The following is a 23,317-nucleotide window of genomic DNA, read 5'->3' on the forward strand; positions in this document are numbered from 1 at the left end:
TGGTCGCCATCTTCAGGTGGATATACTGATGCTCGCCAAAATTGGGTCTCCAAAAGAGTTGGTGGCTCCTTTACACATTGCAGCTGGCCCACCTTTGCTGCTTCCCTCAAGTGCAAGTGAATTAGTAGCATATCGATGAGAGAAATAGGAAAAACGATGTGTTGCTAGCAGAACAGTGATTAAAAGAATCCACTGGTAGAAATGATTACCACTGTTGTTTAGTATCATACAAAATCTGATTCCATGTTTTCCTTAAGGGAAAAACCCTTACCCCTATTAATAATATTATCAGATAATTGAATATCAACAGATTTCTTTAGAACACATTCCTAGCATTGAGAAGGAGGAGCGTCATTTACGTCTCATTATACAACATTTTATCAGCCTCATTAAGACAGTGTTCTGCCATAGCCGATTTCTCTGACTGGAGCAAACCAGTGTGACGGTGGTGTCTTACACGTCGGTCCTGAATTACACAAACAGTTTTGCCTATGTAAGCCATCCCAAAATGAGAAGGAATGTTATTACTCCAGGTTTACTCAATCCCTAGTCATTCTTCATCGATCCAAGAACGGCCCTACTCTTAGCTGGTGGCATAAATGCACTTTTGATGTCACATCTTCTTAAAATTCTTTAAATTGTCGAGGATATACTCCCAGCAAAAGGTAAAAAAGTAAAAGATTACAGTTATCTCCTGATGGTTCCCCGGCAGTCCGAACAGAAGGGCATGGCATGTTTCTTTGTCAGTATAACCATTCTACTTAAAAACAGATTCAAAATAGTCCAATTTCTGCATAAAATTTTCTGCATCACAAGTGGTGTAGGCTCCCTTCACCAAAGTCCACAAGACCCCAATGGACTCGAATGGAGGATAACAGAAGATCGCATGAAGATAACGGTTAGTAGACATACGTTTACGACATACACTATGTCCCAGAGAACCAAAACATTAAGAAAAGGAAGTTTGCCATGCTTTTCAGTTTTTACTGTAAATTTGATTCTAGGTTGCAGACGATTGAAATGATCTAAAAAAATGTTTCAGAGCAACAGTCCCATTACGCCAACTTACACTTTTTTTTAGAGCATGATAGCTAGGATTCAGGGATCCTGGTATAGTATGCAATCGAGCGACGAACTAACTTCAATATTGAAACATATTTATTAGACAACAACAGTGAACATCGGTACACGAGCAATATATCACTTCAGCAATTAGTAAACAACTGTTGCCAAATATGTTGTTTAACATGCTGGCAATTAACACTCAAAGGCTTTGCAGACCATTTACTTAATTAGTAGAGGGGACAACTGTTAGATTATCTGAGACAAGTTACGATTATTAGTCTTTCCTTACGTTGAGATCCAAGACAGGAAATAAACCATCGGGAACTAGCCCCTTAAAATGTCAAAATGATCTGAATATAGCAAAGGTAAACGAACACTAGTACATACCAGATGTTAAAGAAAATATAAATACATATGTCAGGCACTAATCTATTCAAACATTAAACAGATTTCAATGTAGAAAAAATAATGCGGTCGTTAGATCCTTTTAATAGTTAGTGACTAAAAACGATTAATACAGAAAAATCAGGAAACAGATACTCAGCATAGCCCCTCCAAATATTAAACAAATTCCAATATAGGAAAGGTAAAGCGTACATTAGCCCTTATTTCACCTCACATAATTTAAAGAAATTAACTGGTCTACAGAATACCAATGGTGATAAAACGGCCAGAAAGCCATCAGAAATCTACATCAACTTCACTTTACCAACGCAATACATAGTAGATTTAACTCAATGAAACCTTTAAACAGTGTAACTATCACGAATGCAATATCGGAGTTATCAAGCCAGTTAACAGTCGTCCAAAACACTACGCCTGTGCCTTGCATTGGAACAGTTGCTTCAGCCTCAACAAACTACCATACAAATACAGCTTGCTACATATTTAACAGCCAACAAATCATTACATAAGCAACCAGTTTGACTTCTGAAACAGAGAAAGTATATGAGATTACACATTTCAAAAAATATATGGAAGACAAAGCCTGCTTAAAGGACAATGATTTTAGGAAAAGAAAAACCAACTTATCAGTTGGAAATGTTTGGCAAAGACAGAAGTGTTAAACAAGAACAGAGTCACGCCCAACCAGAATGGGGAGCACTGAAACACATGGAACTCTGAGAATAACGACCGTCAAGAAAAGCATTTGCCTTTCGAAATATAGCTTCAAGAACCAAACTATCAGTTATCGTGCATTCTCCCTTCACAGTGGTCGAGCACAGGACTTTACCACAGGGATAAGCTCATTGAGTAATACAATGGCCCTCACGACAATTTCTTCAAGTGTTGGCATTCACAAGTAATGTGAGACACAACTAACTGCTGTATGCAGCATCAAGCTGAATCGTTTCGTGGCTCAGGGACACTCTGGCTCCACTGTTGCCCACCCCCTGTGAACTCTCTCCTGGCCACACTGTAGACCTGGACCTGCCTCGCTCCACCTGTGGCTCCCTCAAGCGAGCCTGCCCTCACCTGTAGGCGAAACACCTTCGTTCCACTTTGCACTGCTTAGAAAAGTCTTGCATCCATGTGTGTGTACACCTCCAATATGCCAATGCGCCATGAAATCTTTGGCAACAGCCGTGCTGAATGTCGGTACATTGTTCCAGATGTACCAACATCCCTCGCTTAAACAGAAACACACTGGTGTCGGGTCACATTTCCAGGTTCCAAGACTGTGCTGTCCCAATTTCATCAAGCCTTACTCTTCAAACTCCAGTGTTACACTCCTCATATTGATTTGGCTCAGATGGACTCAGTACTCAAATAGTCAGTAAACGATTTATCAAGGGATCGCATTTCCTGCATCAAATGAAGGAATCCACTCCCGAATCTGGTGTCGGAATTGGTTCCCTTATACTCTTGGCACATATGAGCCATCCCCCTAATCTCGGCACCCATTCCTTTCCACATGATGTATTCCTTAATCTTAGACTTCAGGTGCCCCATGTGCACACCACACAGGGTGTGGTAGAAAGATTTATATATTGCCGGTACCATCTCCTTAGGTAGGCAGGTCTTCAGCCTCCCATTGTACCCTCTATGGAAGCACGAAGTTCCATTCTCTAGAGAGTAGCCTGACACTGGGTGCTCTTGTTCTAATTCCTCCCGGAAGCCCTTCAGTGTATCAGCTTTGCCTTGTTCTTTCACAAGATTGTTAAATAAAGGTGGAACATGGGCCAGCACAGCTGTGGCTACTTGGAAGTCCAGATCCTCTGCTCATACCGCAGATGTTGATGCCTCTTAACGTCGTTCCAACCCAAACTCGCCTTCCTTCTCAAACATTCGACTGAGAGTGTCGTTGTTACTATTACCGTATGTAGAGGTTCTTCCTCTTCTTTGTCAGGTTCCCCCTCTTCGTTCAACTCCATGTAATTGTCTGTATATGCTTATTGTTTCTTCTTCTTTGTTTAGTGGCCTCTGGTGTGTCCAGACCAGCAGCAACATTCAGAGTGTATGGACAACCATTACATATCATCTGCTCGTCGGGACTTCCATCGAACTCTGGCATATTAGCAGCAGCAATAGCAGCACTATAGAGGACCTTGTGCTGCTATTATCCATCCCACTCATTGATTCGTGTAATGAAGACACCCAGCAACTTCCCAACTCTCACAAGAACCGTGCTGGGGCACTTCACCATATGGTGCAGGTCCATACTGGTCTGTGACATATGTACCATCCCAGGACATTCCAATGTTACTACAAGGACAGAGAGTTGATGTGGTGGATGAGATGCTGTCGATTCCTCCCAGTGCTCTGGTGCTTTTCTCTTCATCTTATAATTTAACAGGTAGCAGTTTAATGTGCTTAAATATAGGTGTAGAAACATCAGTCAACAGTGACGGCCCTGCTGTGCTAGAGATTGAAAATGCATCGAGCAGTGTTAAAGTGCAGTTTATGGAGTTGGAATGGGATGAACTGTGCCGTGCAGAGCACTACATCAACCAATAGATGACCTCCAATTTTTCTCCATCTCCATACATGTACTATGCTGGACTGATCATCATTGTATGACGGTATCCCACTCATGGTGTGATCTGGAGGTCGATCCATTTATCTGCAACACTCCATCGTCACAAACTTGTTTGGCCTACGAATGCTGCTATCCCTTGTGCTGGAAAGACTGAGCTGTGGTCTGTCATGTGTTCAGACTGTGTATAAAGACATTATGAACTATCCTGTATGTGCAGTGTGCATGTAAATGATTTGGAAGAATGTACCAATACGGTGTCAAAAGAAAATGCTGAAGGAACACCCATTAGTTTCAGAGAAATACATGCAGAGTTTACTGCACACAAGAAATTGTTATTCAGGAAATACTGTAAAAAATGAATCAGGTTTTTTGTTGTTGATCTAGTGCAGCCTATGTATCATTTCTGAATTGTAAATTATATGTATTGTCGCACAAGAACCTGAGAAGCACCGTGGTGTAGTGGTCATGATACTAAATTGTTGCCTGGAGTGTCATGAGTTCAAAACTCCACTGGACTGTTCGATTTTAATTTCTATGTTCGGTTGAACTACATCCTAGAAGTATCCGCAAATGTAAAGAATCATTGTACTGGAATGTTCTATAGCTGTATATATATACTGTATGAGTTCTGGTCAGAGGAAGTTCGGTTCGCGCTCTTCTATGTGCAAGTGCTGAATGAACCTTCGTTAAGTGAAGTCAGTGTTCGTCATTCATCTACTTACACCTTCTTCTACGTGACATTATTCTGTGTATTGGAACTTGTGATAGCGCACATTATCGACGACACAGTGGCTCCCATCATGCCACGACAGAGCCTCCGTGTACGTGGCGAGAAACCGCGAGTCCGAGCAATATTCAACAGATCGCAATCTGTCGGAGGCAGAAGAAGAAGAGGACGTTACGATGACAGCACCTGTGTGCCACCACATGAGACATCCTTCCGGGGTCTCTGGTGACGGTGGCCAAGATCCAAACAAGTGTCTGAAAGGTATATGAGCATATATCCAAATTTAACAAATGGGATGACACCGTGTGTTTGGCTAACGTATTATTCTACTTGGAGGGCACTACCAACTAATGGTATGAAAACAACGAGGAGAAGTTCACAAGCTGGGTGGTATTCCTGGCGGAACTGCGCGAGTATTTCGTCGACACATAACGACAGAAGCCAAAGCTGAAGATAAATTAAAGTGCAGGGCACAGCGTTCAGGAGAAACTACAGCATCCTACATTCAAGACGCCTTGGAGCTGCGTAAAATAGTGGACCCTAGAATGAAGGAGGAAGATAAGGTTGCACATCTCATGAAGGATGTTGCTGAGGACATGTGTCAAGCCCTACTCCTGAAGGAGGTTTCGACAGCAGATGATTTCGTAAAATGGTGCCAGTATATCGAGCAATGCATCAAAAAAGAATGACACGCAAGAGGTTTGAACGACTTCCAAATGTCGTATCGGTGTGTGTGATGGGGGAAGGAACTGATTTCACAAGTGTTCTTCGTCAGATAGTGAAAGAGGAAGTTCAGAAGGCACTTGGATTGCACGGCGAGCAAAAAACCGAGACGCTTCGAGAGGTCATAAGGGAGGAAGTGGAACAGACATTGAACCCAATCTCTCGTCTTTCATTTCCCTTGTTTCTGTTGTGGTCTTCAGTCCTGAGACTGGTTTGATGCAGCTCTCCATGCTACTCTATCCTGTGCAAGCTTCTTCATCTCCCCGTACCTACTGGAACCTACATCCTTCTGAATCTGCTTAGTGTATTCATCTCTTGGTCTCCCTCTACGATTTTTACCCGACACGCTGCCCTCCAATACTAAATTGGTCATCCCTTGATGCCTCAGAAAATGTCCTACCAACCGATCCCTTCGTCTAGTCAAGTTGTGCCACAAACTCTTCTTCTCCCCAATCCTATACAATACCTCATTAGTTGTGTGATCTACCCATCTAATCTTCAGTATTCTTCTGTAGCACCACATTCCGAAAGCTTCTATTCTCTTCTTGTCCAAACTATTTATCGTCATTTTTCACTTCCATACATGGCTACACTCCATACAAATACTTTCAGAAACGACTTTCTGACACCTTAATCTATACTCGATGTTAACAAATTTCTCTTCTTCAGAAACGCTTTCCTTGCCATAGCCAGTCTACATTTTATATCCTCTCTACATCGACCATCATCCGTTATTTTGCTCCCCAAATAGCAAAACTCCTTTAGTACTTTAAGTGTCTCATGTCCTAATCTAATTCCCTCAGCATCACCCGATTTAATTCGACTACATTCCATTATCCTCGTTTTGCTTTTGTTGTTGTTCATCTTGTATCCTCCTTTCAAGACACTGTCCATTCCTTTCAACTGCTCTTCCAAGTCCTTTGCAATCTCTGACAGAATTACAATGTCATCGGCGAACCTCAACGTTTTTATTTTTTCTCCATGGACTTTAAGACCTACTCCGAATTTTTCTTTTGTTTCCTTTACTGCTTGCTCAATATACAGATTGAATAACATCGGGAGAGGTTACAACCCTGTCTCACTCCCTTCTCAACCGCTGCTTCCCTTTCATGCCCCTCGTCTCTTATAACTGCCATCTGGTTTCTGTACAAATTGTAAGTAGCCTTTCGCTTCCTGTATTTTACCCCTGCCACCTTCAGAATTTGAAAGAGTATTCCAGTCAACATCGTCAAAAACTTTCCCTAAGTCTACAAATGCTAGAAACGTAGGTTTGCCTTTCCTTAATCTGTTTTCTAAGATAAGTCGTAGGGTCTGTATTGCCTCACGTATTCCAATATGTCTACGGAATCCAAACTGATCTTCCCCGAGGCCGGCAGCTACCAGTTCTTCCATTCGTCTGTAAAGAATTCGTGTTAGTATTTTGGAGATGTGACTTATAAACTGATAGTTCGGTAATTTTCACATCTGTCAACACCTGCTTTCTGTGGGATTGGAATTATTATATTCTTCTTGAAGTCTGAGGGTATTTCGCCTGTCTCATACATCTTACTCACCAGATGGTAGAGTTTTGTCAGGACTAGCTCTCCCAAGCTGTCAGTAGTTCTAATGAAATGTTGTCTGCTCCCGGAGCCTATTTCAACTCAGGTCTTTCAGTGCTCTGTCAAACTCTTTACGCAGTATCATATCTCCCATTTCATCTACATTTCTATTTCCATAATATTGTCCTCAAGTACATCGCCCTTGTATAGACCCTCTACATACTCCTTCCACCTTTCTGCTTTCCCTTCTTTGCTTAGAACTGGGTTTCCATCTGAGCCCTTGATATTCATACAAGTGGTTCGCTTTTCTCCAAAGGTCTCTTTAATTTTGCTGTAGGCGGTATCTATCTTACCCCTAGTGAGATAAGCCTCTACATCCTTACATTTGTCCTCGAGCCATCCCTGCTTAGCCATTTTGCACTTCCTGTCGATCTCATTTTTGAGACGTTTGTATTCCTTTTTGCCTGCTTCAATTTCTGCATTTTTATATTTTCTCCGTTCATCAGTTAAATTCAATATTCTTCTGTTACCCAAGGATTTCTACTAGCCCTCGTCTTTTTTCCTACTTGATTCCTCTGCTGCCTTCACTATTTCATTCCTCAAAGCTACCCATTCTTCTTCTACTGTACTTCTTTCCCCCACTCCTGTCAATTGTGCCCTTATGCTCTCCCTGAAACTCTGTACAACCTCTGGTTCTTTCAGTTTATCCAGGTCGCATCTCCTTAAATTCCCACCTTTTTGCAGTTTCTTTAGTTTTAATCTACTGTTCATAACGAATAGATTGTGGTCAGAGTCCACAACTGCCACTGGAAACGTCTTACAATTTAAAACCTGGTTCCTAAATCTCTGTCTTACCGTTATATAATGTATTTGATACCTTTTAGTATCTACAGGCCTCTTCCATGTATACAACCTTCTTTCATGATTCTTGAACCAAGTGTTAGCTATGATTAAGTTATGCTCTGTGCAAAATTCTACCAGGCGTCTTCCTCTTTCATTTCTTCCCCCCAATCCATATTCACCTACTACGTTTCGTGCTGTACCTTTTCCTACTATCCAATTCCAGTGACCCATGACTATTAAATTTTCGTCTCCCTTCACTACCTGAATAATTTCTTTTATCTCATCATACATTTCATCAATTTCTTCGTCATCTGCAGAGCTAGTTGCCATGTAAACTTGTACTACTGCAGTATGCGTGGGCTTCGTGTCTATCTTGACCACAATAATGCGTTCATTATGCTGTTTGTAGTAGCTTACCCGCACTCCTGTTTTTTATTCATTATTAACCATACTTTTGCATTACCCCTATTTGATTTTGTATTTATAACCCTGTATTCATCTGACCAAAAGTGTTGTTCCTCCTGCCACCAAAGTTCACTAATCACTACTATATCTAACTTTAACCCATCCATTTCCCTTTTTAAATTTTCTAACCTATCTGCCAGATTTAAGGATCTGACATTCCACGCTCCGATCGGTAGAACGCCAGTTTTCTTTCTCCTGATAACGACGTCCTCTTGAGTAGTCCCCGCCCGGAGATCCGAAAGGGGGACTATTTTACCTCCGGAATATTTTACCCAAGAGGACGCCATCATCATTTAACCATACAGTAAAGCTGCATGCCCTCGGGAAAATTACGGCTGTAGTTTCCCCTCGTTTTCAGCCGTTTGCAGTACAAGCACAGCAAGGCCGTTTTGGGTAGTGTTACAAGGCCAGATCAGTCAATCAACCAGACTGTTGACCCTGGAACTACTGAAAAGGCTGCTGCCCCTCTTCAGGAACCACACGTTTGTCTGGCCTCTCAACAGATACCCCTCCATTGTGGTTGCACCTACGGTACGGCCATCTGTATCGCTGAGGCACGCAAGCCTTTCCACCGACAGCAAGGTCCATGGTTAAAACGGTAAAAAAGTAGAGACCCAAGCGAATTTACGTTCCTACAATGCCACATGAGGAACCTGTTTGGGCACCAAGGAAGACTGACACCTGGAGGACTCAGGATAACCAACCAGTATGTTGCCACTGCGGACGACTGGGACATGTGGTACGCTATTGTCGAGAAAGGCGGCTGATATTTGATGACGCCCGCGCCAGAAGACAGCAGACCGATCTTAGCCGACGCCAACTCCGGGATGACGAAGATGATCAAGAAGATGTGGGTGCAGGACGACGTAGGTCACCATCGCTTCAAGCTAGCCGCTGGAGAGGACGCTCCTCAACATCAAGGTCTCCATCGCCGTTTAGAAACTGCAGCCGATCACCTAGCCACTGCAACATGGAAAACTAAAGGATGCGATCTTCCTTGGAGGTGAGGGCGCCGAAGAGAAAAATCCTTCGCTGTCGATCACTACAAAAATGATAGGAAACTACGTCTATATCCTCATAGTTGGCCCACCAGACCAAGCTCTTGTGGACTCTGGAGCATCATATTCAGTTATTTCGGAGAAGTACCGTCGCCAGTTGCAGAAAATTATATTCGTCCACAGGAAAACATCTCTGCTAAAGGTGTCTAATGGGAAATATGTAAAACCTACAGGAAGATGTACCGTTCATGTGCATATAAGTGGCTATACACAGCCCTTAGAATTCGTCGTCTTACCAGAGTGTACTCGTGACGCCATTCTTGGATGGGACTTTTTGAAAGCTTTTCAGGTAATCATAGACTGTGGTCGCTCTAAGATTATGCTAGACGAGAGGACATACTGTGGACAGGAAGATGGGGACCTGAGTGTGTTGAGACTATGTGTGCTGGGTGAAGTGATCATTTCTGCAATCAGCACTAGAAAGGTAACTGTCAAATGTCACGCCATGCATCAACCCATGGATCTTGGTAGTGGAATGTAAGAGAAGCATAACACTGAAGAATAACTTGGTCATCCCAGCCTCTGTCGTCTCATTTAAGAACGGATTCGGTGAATTGTGGATAGTTAACTGTCGCCGAGAACCGCAGATCCTTCCAAGACGCATGTGCGTAGCAAACGCTGAGCCGTTAATTGAAGAACATCTGAGCATCATAGAAACCTCCCATGCTGAGTCAGTGGGCGAAATTTGCGCTACCACTACGAGACAAATTCTTCTAGCTCGACTGTCACTAGATCTCACTAAGGAACAACAGAAGAAGCTACCTGCCATTCTTCAAGAGTTCTCTGAATGCTTCAATCCACAGGTGAGGAGCAAATTAGACAAATCGAAGGTGAAGCACCGGATTAGCACTGGAGACCATTAACTAATAAGCCAGAGAGCATACCATGTGTCAGCAACGGAACGTCAAATAATTCGCGACCAGATAGAGAAAATGATGAAGAATGACATCATTCAGCCTTCGCAGAGCCCATGGTCGTTACCAGTGGTCCTCGTCAGGAAGAATGATGGCAGTTGGCGCTTTTGTGTTGATTACAGGAAGCTTAATAAGGTAACTGAAAAGGACGTTTACCCGTTCCCACGAATTGACAATACACTAGAGTGTCTGAATGGGGCTAAGTTTTTCTCAACGATGGACATGTACTTGGGACACTGGGAGATCGAAGGAGATGAGGCTGATCGTGAGAAAACTGCATTCATCACCCCTGAGGACCTGCATGAGTTTAAGGTAATGGCGTTTGGTTTTTGTAATGCACCAGCAACTTCTGAACGGATGATGGATAATCTTCTAAGGAACCTGAAGTGGACGATGTGTCTTTGTTATTTAGATGACATTATTGTGTTCTCAGAGACATTTGATGAACATATAAACAGATTGAGAGCCATTCTTAAGTGTCTCCAACTAGGCGGACTGAAACTTAATCCAAAAAAGTGTCTCTTTGAAGCAAAAGAAATCAAAATATTTGGACACCTTGTGTCAAACGAAGGTGTGCGGCCACACCCAGAAAAGGTGAGATCTATAACGGAATTTCCTATTCCTAAAAGTATCAGAGATGTGAGAAGCTTCCTCCGATTATGTTCTTATTACCGTCGTTTTATCAAAGACTTTTGTATCAAAGCCAGGCCACTACAAGATTTGTTAAAAGCTGATGCTAAATTTATCTGGGGTGGTGCTCCACAAAATTCTTTCGATGTGCTGCGAAAAGCTCTAAGGACTGACCCTGTACTTGGTCTGTATGATGAGAGAGCACCTACAGAACTACACACAGATGCCAGCGGGTATGGGATTAGTGCTGTTCTGGTGCAAATTTCGGATGGAAATGCTTCTAGGACACTTACAAAAGCAGAGAGAAACTACTCAACTACAGAAAGAGAATGTCTTGCTGTGATCTGGGCCACGTGCAGATTTCGACAATATCGCTATGGAAAGCCATTCACAGTTGTTATAGACCATCATTCACTTTGTTGGTTGACAGGTCTTAAGCATCCAACAGGACGACTCGCCAGGTGGGCGCTACGTCTTCAAGAGTATGACATTACCATAGTGTACAAAAGTGGAAGAAAACATCAAGATGCTGACTGTCTCTCAAGAAACCCTGTGCAAGACCATCAAGACTTTGATGAAGATAGTGACTGTCTCGCTGTACTCCAGGATCTCTCTGCTGAGCAGAAGAAGTACGCCAAGATATCTCAAACTATGCTTGCCTTAAATAGGTCAGAGGAAGTAAAAGTACTACTTTGCAAGAAAAACTTTGATCCGTTTGGAAAGAGGCGGCTACCAGTGATTATCACATATGACCTCAGTTGTTTCTTGCTCCCTAAAACAAAAGTGTAGCCAGTGATTCGTAAACACATTTGCTTAGATGTTCTACAGAAATTCCATGACACACCTGAGGCCGGACATTTACGATTTATTAAGACATACGATAGAATCCACAAGAGATTTTTCTGGCCAGGTTTATTTAGGAGTGTCCGTCACTATGTGTCGCACAGTCGAGAGTGCCAGAGGAGAAAGGCAGTTCCTCAGAAACCATCTAATCGACTCATGCCAATTCCACCAGCCGAAACGCCTTTCCAGCGTGTTGGGATTGACCTCCTCGGACGATTTCCAACGTCTGCTATTGGCAATGGATGGATTATTGTTTGCACTGATTATCTGACACGCTATGCCATTACAAAAGCCGTGAAAACAGCCGATGCATCCCAGGTAGTCAAATTCATCGTGGAAGACATTGTAGGAAAACACGGTGCCCAAGGTCGTTAATTACGGTTCGAAGAAAAATTTTTCAATCGAATCTTACGACAGAGATAAACCGTCGGTGCTACATTACTCATCTCATGACGACTGCCTAGCACCCGCAAACTAACGGACTTACTGAACGTCTTAATAAGACCTTGGCCGACATGCAATCAATGATTGTCAATGTTGAGCACAGCAACTGAGATGACGTTTGCCTACAACACCGCCAAACAAGACACCACAGGATTTGCTCCATTTTTCCTGGTGCATGGGCGTGAGGCGACTATGACGATGGACACTGTGTTTTCGTTACATCCTGATGACGTGGACGACGACTACATCGCCCAGGTGTTAACCAGAGCTGAGGAAGCTCGGCAGTTAGCTCGACTCCGCAAGCTGCAGGCTCAAGAAAACGATCGGCAAAGGTATGACGCGAGCCACCGCCCTGTTGTCTACCAGGCTGGTGACCTCGTGTGGATCTTCACTCCTGTTCGGAAGGTTGGTCTCTCTGAGAAGCTCCTCAGGCGCTACTTTGGACCTTATAGGGTTTTAAGACTCTTGTCTGTTGTTACTTACGAAGCTGAAGTTTTCGATCCCGACACAAGACGACGAAAGATCAGAGATATGGTCCACGTCCTTCGAATGAAGCCCTATAAGGATCCTGCAACCCAGGGTAAATTCGAATCTCCAGCGACAGGCAACAAGCGGAAAGGTAACGAAGAGCGTAGCGGCAAAAGAAGTTCTAAGAAGATCACCGCCAGGGCGAGAATCAGTCATCGGGAGTCGAAGTATGCAGGACCGATGACTCGTTCCCGGACTAGGACGTCGTAAAACCGAGACGCTGTTTTCTTATGGAGGGAGCAATGTAGCAGAAGAAGCTGAGTAGCACCGTGGTGTAGTGGTTATGATACTAAGCTACTGCATGGAGGGTCGTGACTTCGTAACCCACCTGGACTGTTCGATTTTAATTTCTATATTCGGTTCGACTACCTTCTTGAAGTATCCACAAATGTAAAGAATCATTGTACTGTGATGTTCTGTAGCTGTATATATACTGTATGTATTGTGGCCGGAGGCAGTTACCCCCGCGCTCTTGAATGTGCAAGTGGTGAATAAACCTTCGTTAAGTGAAGTTAGTGTTCGTCATTCATCTACTTACACCTTCTTCTACGTGACAATATTGTTAGGTTTTCTTACTTAACTACCCTGCCATTATATAATGTAAGATGACTGCGCTGTAGAGGCTACATATATTACTGTTAGAAGCGTTCATTTTTCAATGAAAGCCCATTAAACACCAAAATCTGATGTACGATAGTGCAGTGCCTGTGTTATTCTGATTACGATGCAAAGTTTCTTTGGACATGCGGCGACTACAGCCGTTATGAAATACATTAAATGTATTCGCAATTGCGAATAATGACAACCATCAGCTGTAGAATGGAATGATGACAATGAAAATTCGTGCCAGACCGTGACTCGAACCCGGTTTCCCGCTTATCGTGAGTGGTGTCCTTACCGTTTGACTGATAGTTGCCATTATTCGCGATTGCGAATACAATTAACATAAAATCTGACATAGTAGGTATCATGGCCAGGTGGGTACAGCGTCAGAACATTGTTGTAAGTGACTGGTCCTGTGATGGAGCGGTAGAATACTGGAAGAAGAAGAGGAATGGGCTACTCCTACCTGATAATTTACGAGCGATAATTGTAGGCCCATTCAACTGTGGCAAGACGAATCTTCTCATCTCACTACTAACACACCCTGATGGAGTCTGTTTTGAGCATGTATGTATATGTTCGAAAACACTGTTCCAAACCCAGTACCAGCTACTGCCAAGCATCCTGCAGGTGTCGTTGACGTAACATACGCGACATTCAGTCAAAGCAATGAAATTTTCCTGCCAGAAAAAGTAAAGCCAAACACAGTGTTTGTATTTGACGGTGTTGCTGTGGAAAACCAAGATCAAATTCTAAGATATTCCTGTTTCGGTCGTCATATGCGGATTGACCTTTTTTCTCTTCATAGGTCTCTTCATAAATAAAAAAAGGGTCTTTAGCTATCCTACTGCATAGACCGCTCACAAATACAGATCTGCTCAAGTTTGTCAGGAAAAAATTCAGCATTTCAAGATTTCGTGGTGTGTATATGCAGGATACATTACCGAAGGCTATTTGGAAATCCGGAGAATGTGGAATTGTGAATTCTACAATTTTCATCGCTACCAAGACTTTAATATCTAATACCTACGTATGTAGGCATCTGTGCATTATGTTCCTCCTTACGTTTACAAAGAAGCTTCTATACAAGAAGATGCATTAAGCATCCATTCGTTAGTGAAGGTTCAGATGCAATGTCGTACACTTTGACTTTAAAAGATCGATCGTTAGCTTTATAGGGGGGAATTACTTCCCACCGACTGATTTAAGCAACGGAAAGTAGAGTATCGCGCTGATTAGACTGGAGACATAGAACAGCATTCCGAACATCATACAGGCTAATGATAAATTTCACCTGGAAATTAATGGTGGAAAAGAAATTGTGGAAATAGAACCAGGTGCATGCAATATTGATTATTTAAACAGAGTATTAAAATGGCCTGGAAAATGGATTACGCTACATACAAATACGAATACACTTGAAACTGAAATAAATACGAGTGCAACGACTGATTTTAACCACCAGAAAAGATCAATAAGACGGCTATTGAGTTTCACAAAAGGACAGATTTTGAAGAAGGATCTTAATAATGTTACAGATCCGACCAGTCATTGTGTATACTCCCTGTCACTACAATCTATGTCGAACATAAAATTGCAACAAACTCTTATTTCATCAACTTACTTCGGATTATACGGATTCTTCTCACCAGTGAGAACAGGTTATAAGATCCTTGACACCCCTACCAACGCTATTCACCTCTCAGCAACAGTTAAAGCTTTGGGCTATCTGGAGCTGCATATTGAGGACCAGGGTAATAATCTTGTTGAGTTTCGAGATGAGGCTATATGTAAAGCAGAACCAACAGTGATCTTGAACGTTTAGAGATCCAGAAGTGGTGACAGCTGTCAACCAGCCGGGACATGTTGGAGACAAAATCGACGACCTTAAACTTGCCAGAACGGAAGCTTTCGCAGCGAGCTTCAATCAGTCAGGGTTAGTAGCGTCCCTGCATTGTCAACAAAGACAGGATGGGCATAAGGTAAAAATACAAAGTACACAACACACAGTGTGGCACTTCACAACAGAACAGCATGGTGGTAACACGTGCAAACTATGAATTTCGTCAGTCAGTTGCGAGGTGCCGGGGCTAGCAGTGTATTTAACACTAAATTCTTCTTGAATCTACATATGTAAATGATGCTCTAAGCCCCCCTATTCTAACTTCGACTTTTGCTGTTGCACAAGGATTAAAAAAAAAAGTACGTGAACTGACTCTAATCAACCCTGCCAGTGGAGTAGAAGAGAGTTTGGCACCTGCAATAATTTAATTTGATAAATAAGTTAAATAAACGAAGGTTTCATTAACATAGTGAGGAATGATAGGGTTGCTCTACAGATTAACAGAATGAAAGTTCTGTCCAAAATAACAATATTATTTATTAAGACTAAACACAAAATAATAAACAAAAACACATGAAACATTTACAATACATCAAATTGGCTCAAATTGGATACTCAAACAAACGCTGAAGTTGTCCCTAAACTAGATTGTGAGGATTATGACGAAGTGGTATGTGGAGCCAATTCCTTGCAACTCAAATATTAAGAGAAAACACATAGCCAACCCAACATTAATTGCTGCTACCCAAGACAGAACAAAGTTAGAAAAAGACGAACAGGCGCGCTCTGCTGAGCTCTGATTATCACCTAGGAAAATCCCTGTCTGCCGGTGCTGCGGACATACCTTACCAATCTCTCTTCTTAACTGCCAGAACACGATCTGGCGTACCGGAGGCGATGGCTGGTTGCTTCGACGTCCTCGACCGAAAGGCGAGAGCCGACTACACCTGAGAACCCGTACAGGCCGAACACAGAAGATTCCCGCCCCCACGACAGTGGCCGTGGTTAAACGTTCCAATCAGCAACTCGAAAACCGGCGGAAAATTCCACTCCATTGCCGGAGCACTACCATTCCACCAATGGAGATTCTTGGCGCCAATTTCTGCGCTGATTTTGCTACGTCACGGAGCTATGCCCTGAGCAAGCCAATCACAGTTACTATTTTGCAGAAAGCGCGGGAATTTTCCCGCCACAACTGCCTGGGTACACAAGTCATTCCCACACCTCGCTGGTAGCCTGCCAGAAAGTGTTTTCGCTAAGTTTCTGCGAAGTAACGGAACCTCTAGCCCAGCCGCTACTTCAGGCCCCTCCGGGCGTGTCTTTTGACAATGTCGGCGACTGCAAAGCATTCACTCGATTCCCTCATACCCGTCAGCTTAACCCTTTCCAGATCAGCAGAGCCCGCCTGTCACCGGACCACCCGGGTGACGAGAGACGCTGCGTGGGAAGTCCGCGTGTGAAGGAATAGCGACTTTTCACTGCATGCAATTAGAGAGGAAAATCGTAAGATAGAAATATGAGAGGGGGCTCATGCCACCTCTCACAGTATCTCTGAATCCACGCATTGTCACCTTATGATACAACTAGCCTGGCCGAATATGACAAGTGTATTATAAATCAGGAATAGTTCTCGCATAAAACTTATGCAACAGTTACATTTAAGAAGAAGGATGAAATTAGGATTGTCATCCAACACCAAGATGCATTAACCCTCCATGCAGGAGTTTCATACTTGTATATCTTGACAGATCATTTACGAAAAAGCGTGGTACTGCTACAGTGGCATCAAACCTACTCTAAACGCTTTAGCGTTCCTGTTTCATGAGATATGACATGAATTAACAGGGCAGAGATTGACGATACACACAATGTAGGCATAACATCTAGTCTTAAAACGTATGTCTCTGCTTCTCCCTTGGATCTGAACGATTCAGAAAATGCTGGGTGGTTCATAGATGAGTCAATGATTAGAACATTGGAAGAGTAGAAAAGATTTCCTGCATGTATATCTTTAAAATTGCTTATGGGATATTTTGAGGATATGTGGCGAATTCTGTGCTGAATTCTAAAAAGAAACTTATTCTGGTACAGAGTGCAATGGATAACAAGTCATACATTCACGGAGCTGAAGAGAAGAGCGAGATCCCCATCAATAAAATAATATGGAATATGTCACACATCACAGTATCGGATGAGCAGCGTTTGAAGCTGTTACAAGTTCTGAACACCGGTGTATTTCTAACGTTATCTTTCTGTTCATGGCAAGTTTTGGGTGAGTACCCAGTGCTACGGACTGCAAACAGACAAACGCGGTCCACTGAAACCTCGGCTCAACTGTGGACGCCAAGATTCATCATGCTTGTATTTCAGAAGAGGGAATATAGCCCATTATTCCACCAAATTTTGTAATTGCAAGATAAACAATGCCAGGGTCTACCTGGACTCGGAATTCTATCTGTCTGATAATTCACATCTGCAGTGGAATAGAAATGTATACAGTCTAGCATATGCATGTATGCGAGATTTTGTGCTTCATACTATGAAGAGGATGGATGTCTACTCAGTCCACAGAAATTCAAGGAGTTGGGGCCAATTGTTGTGATAGACTGCGTAAAACAGAACGAGATATTTAAATCTGGACCTGTAGATGTACGAATTGAATTTGAATCTTCAGCAAATTTCCTGGAATACACTGCAGCATATGCTCTATTTCTGAATGACCGTGTGATTAACCACTGTCCGCTCACCGGTGTTGTGCAATCAGCTGTATAAATAAACAGGTGCTGTCCCATACCCAGAGCATTCCACAATTATATTCGAAGGTGTGAACGTCGTTGCAGACGCTCAGCGTTTCTTTAATGATGAGCGTAGACAGTTCATATTTGAAGATGTTTTTTTCATATTTACACAGAAGACGCTAGAATAATAGATATATTCTCAGAAAACATTATATCACTGATGTCTTTCAAGGGTGTGAAGTGTGATAAAACACGGAGGTGTACAAAGTTGTTAACACCTTTCTACCATGGAATTCACTGGGATGATCCTGACAAACTCTATAAAGATATAGTGATGTCGCTTCGATTATTCGAACACACGATATCATAATCTATGGAAGGGGAAGCAGAAGATCGCCTGGATGTGTCGAATCTTGAATGCAATCAATGCTGCTATTCATACCTGGAATTCTGTGGGTGTCCTGCTCTCCATCGGCCCAAGAAGATATGTGAAAATATTGTTGTATCGGCTTATGAAAATGTAAAATTGAGAAATAAATGAATTTCTATCTCATGATATGTGAGCACTTTTTTTGTGATTTTACTATGTTCCCACTTTGATTGTGTACAGCTTTGCCCAGATACTATGTCTGTGGTTTTCTTCAAGCACATAAGATTTAATTCTAGATGTGTTTGCTGTGTGTCTTTGGAAGTGGACATGATCATGTGCAACCTACTCCTATAAGCCAGTTCATGCTGCACGACAGGCATAATCCTATGCAAGCATTCTATATATTTTCTTATCTTCCACCTTAAACTTCACCTCCTTAATAGCACTTACCTTCCGAAAAACTAATGTCATTTATGTCCTGCACCTCCTTTATATACACAGTGCAGTAGTGAATAGGTTTTTTTGTAAATATTAACAACAAAAACATATTGTAACGAATTTTTTTATTTATTCGGTTCACACAGATATAATTTGATTTTTGAGGTACAGCTCAGTTCTTGATGTACAATTCAGTTCATGAGGTAAAGATATGTTCTTGAGGTAAAGATCTGTTTTTGAGGTACAGTTCAGTTCTTGAGATATAATTTGAGCCTGATATTTCAATGCAGAGATATACACTATTACTAAAAACTAGGAAAAAAAGGATGTCTCAACAGTAAGACTGATTATTCTATTTACATGAAACACATGTTACATAGATACATTCACATTTGTGTACACAGTACACATACACTGCGTGTGAATAAATAAATATTTAGATGACATATATCTGTTTATGCTTTTTTACATTTTAAAATATTTTTACCTATATTTCCAGCACACAGACACACATGGTGTGCAAATATATATTTACAAATGTGTGTACACAACACACATTCCTCACATACATAAATAAACAAATATTTACGTGATACACACACACACACACACACACACACACACACACACACACACACACACACACACACACAATTAATTATGCTATGATAAAAGGGTCATACAATTCTTCACATGCTCATACAATATCTCTCACTCATTCTCTCCCTCCCACTCAATCAGAGTCCCCCACACCTTCTCTCGCTACAAGTGAGTAGTGTGAGCATGGAATAATTTAAATCCTGTCATCACAAATGACCCATTTATCGTCAAGAGGCGACAGTTCGATTTTACACTGCAGCACAGTGTACACCTCGTGCCCTCTCTATCAAGTATTAGTTTGCTGCACTGGCTGCAGTGCAGCAGAGTGAACACTGCTGCACAGGCACGCAAATTGTCTTCGACAGATAGGGATCTCAATGTCATATGGAATCTTCCAATGTGCGATACAAATACATTTTTGATCGCAGACCTACAAACTCCACAATTGGCACTCCATTTGCCTCGTCTTTCATAAGGCCGATAACCTACTTGTTCTGTGAAACGATACCATAAGGATCACTGGCCGTGTATGAGGACACGTTGAATTCATCACCACCATACCTCATTACTTCATAGGGACCACTGTTCTTTACCCAATAGACGAAGCTATCTGTATCCATATAGTAATTTAGGGTCTTCAAAAGGAGTTTTCAGAATCTCATAGTGAAACAGGTGCACGTGATGTTTAGATAAGTCAGGCATGCACATCCCTACACAAATAGGCTTCGTAAACTCTACTGCCATCTTAGCCATCTATAATGAATCTTATTACTTTTCCTTTTTTCGTTCTTTTCCGTTTATACATGTAAGCTATATATAGACAATGCCAAAGGTAAATTAATGAGTAGCTTTGTGGCAGAGATAATGTTTTGATACAAAAAAAGAGAAGATACGCTCTTCAATTGATTAATTTCTGTATCTTCACCTGTTTGTTTCTGTAAGTGGTGGCGGGTGGACGTATGATTAGCTCCGTCATACCTGTATTGTTTGAAAATGTGTATTTCAAGCGTGCATTACAAGTGTTGGAAAAAGTTATTAGGAAAGTATAGTTTGATTCATATATTCACATCGACCACACCTGTCTGTTCACCAATTCGCCCGCACCGAGAATCCTGCATCAGGAGGTTCGGAGCAGACAAGACCAATTTGCGCGAGCAGTGGAGGAGCGATCCTGCATCGGCATTGTTATAGTCACAACTGTGCACAATGAAATTAATAAAGCAGTACGTAACTAAAGGTATGAATATTGATCTTGAATGTATTGACATTGAAGGTTTGTTGATTTTAGTACCAGTTAAAGTTCACTCAGAATTGTGTCCAGATTCATAAATTACCTTCCAATTTCTTTCAACTGTTGTTTCCACTCAATTTTTTTTTCAATTATTTAAGCAGCAGTTATTAATCAGTTTCCATTATTTACTCGCCCACACATTTCTAAGGAAAGCGCGAAAATTTGTATAAAATCGTCATTACAGTGCAAGATAAGTCATCATATTCTATAAGCCTGTGTCAAACAATAATTATAGGTTTATTCGTAAATACGCAGCTAAAGCTACTTTAATTGGAAAGTACCGATACAGACTAAATTTCATTTTCAAAAAATTTTGTTCTTAATTTTATTAAAAACTATTCTCAATGGGGTAAAAGGAAATGGCTATTATTGAAACTTCATTATAAAATGCAATATGCCAAGATGTGGGAAATCCGAGCATGACAGCTGTTGAAGGTAAGGCGCCAACTCATGAACTGGCCGACGGCAACCAAAACAACGAGGTTGGCGTCCCACTATCAAAAATCATCACACTGGTAATATAACTAATCATGATGTCACTTTTATGAAGTTCGATGAGGCAGTTTCTCAGTTCTCACCGGCAAATATTTTTCTAAATAAGGAAACTTAAGCTCGCCATAGCTCACGACGTCGCGAACGGAAGAACGGGAAACAGTTCGTGAAAGCAATGTAAATACGTGAGACACACAAGTTGATACAACTCATGTAACTAATAAAACAACAGTTTACACAGTAGTTCACAAAACATCAGGTTGGTTGGTTGGCTGATTTGGTGGAAGAGAGCAAACTGCGAGGTCATCGGTCTCATCGGATTAGGGAAGGATGGGGAAGGAAGTCGGCCGTGCCCTTTCAGAGGAACCATCCCGGCATTGGCCTGAAGCGATTTAGGGAAATCATGGAAAATCTTTATCAGGACGGCCGGACGCGGGAAACGTCACGAAAACATAGGACAATAGTTTACACAGCAGTTTGCAAAACATCAGGAAAATATCGGACTGCAGCTTACACAGCACAATCAAGCATTTAACGATTTCAAGAATAGTATTAGTCAACAGTACAGTGAGGTGAGCAAAACAAGAAATAACTACCGACGAATCCAGCAATATACTTTAACGGAAAAAGTATCATCCGTAGACGATAAACAGGAACAACTTGCAGGTGAGTTACAAAACCTTAGTGAAGCATATTCTCTAATTCAAGAGACGTAATCCCGGGTGGATGTGTGGGTAAAAATTGTGACGGACGCAGCCAGCGAACTGTAAGACATGTGCAAAAACTTATCTACTGAAGCATAAAAATTAAGTCTAAGAGTAGACAGTTACGTTTACACCTACATAAACGTGATTACTCTGCTAATCACAATAAAGTGTCTGGCAGAGGGTTCAATGAACCACCTTCATGCTGTCTCTCTACCGTCCCACTCTTGAACGCGACGCGGGAAAAACGAGAACTTAAATTTTTCTGTGCGAGCCCTGATTTCTCTTATTTTATCGTGATGATCATTTATCCCTGTGTAGGTGGGTGCCAACTGAATGTTTTCGCAATCGGAGGAGAAAACTGGTGATTGAAATTTCGTGAGAAGATCCCGTCGCGGCGAAAAACGCCTTTGTTTTAATGATTGCCACTCCAATTCACGTATCTTGTCTGTGGCACTAATTCCCCTACTTCGCAATAATACAAAAGGAGCTGCCCTTCTTTGTACTTTTGCAACGTCATCCTTCAGTTCCATCTGATGTGGATCCCGCACCGCACAGCAATACTCCAGAATAGGGCGGACAAGCGTGGTGTAAGCAGTCTCTTTAGTAGACCTATTGCACCTTCTAAGTGTTCTGCCAATGAATCGCAGTCTTTGGTTTGCTCTACCCACAACATTATCTATGTGATCGTTTCAATTTAGGGTATTTGTAATTGTAATCCATAAGTATTTAGTTGAAGTTACAGCCTTCCGATTTGTGTGACTTACCGCGTAATCGAAATTTAGCGCGTTTCTTTTAGTGCTCATGTGAATAACTTGACACTTTTCTTTATTCAGGGTCAATTGCCACTTTTTGCACCCTGCAGATATCTTATCTAAGTCATTTTGCAATTCGTTTTGGTCATCCGATGGCTTTACAAGATGGTAAATGACAGCATCATCTGAAAACACTCCAAGACGGCTACTCAGATTGTCTCCTATGTCCTTAATATAGGCCAGGAACAATAGAGGGCCTATAACACTTCCTTGGGGAACGCTGGATATCACTTCTGTTTTACTCGATGACTTTTCGTCTATTACTATGAACTGTGACCTTCCTGACAGGAAATCACGAATCCAGTCACACAGCTGAGGCCATATTCCATAGGCACACAGTTTGGTTAGACGTCGCTTGTGAGGAACGGCGTCGAAAGCCTTCTGGAAATCTAAAAATATGGAATCAATCTGACATCCTGTTCGCAAGAACGATATTTTCTGAATCCGTGCTATGGGTCAATAAATGGTTTTCTTCGAGGTACTTCATAATGTTAAAATACGGTATATGTTCCAAAACCCTACTGCAAATCTACGTTAGTGATATGGGCCTGTAATTCCACGGATTACTCCTACTTCCCTTTTTGGGTATTGGTGTGACTTGAGCAATTTTCCGGTCTTTAGATACGGATCTTTCTGTGAGCGAGCGGTTGTATATAATTGCTAAA

The sequence above is a fragment of the Schistocerca piceifrons genome, chromosome 3, assembly GCF_021461385.2.
Source record: "Schistocerca piceifrons isolate TAMUIC-IGC-003096 chromosome 3, iqSchPice1.1, whole genome shotgun sequence".
Taxonomy (NCBI): Eukaryota; Metazoa; Arthropoda; class Insecta; order Orthoptera; family Acrididae; genus Schistocerca; species Schistocerca piceifrons.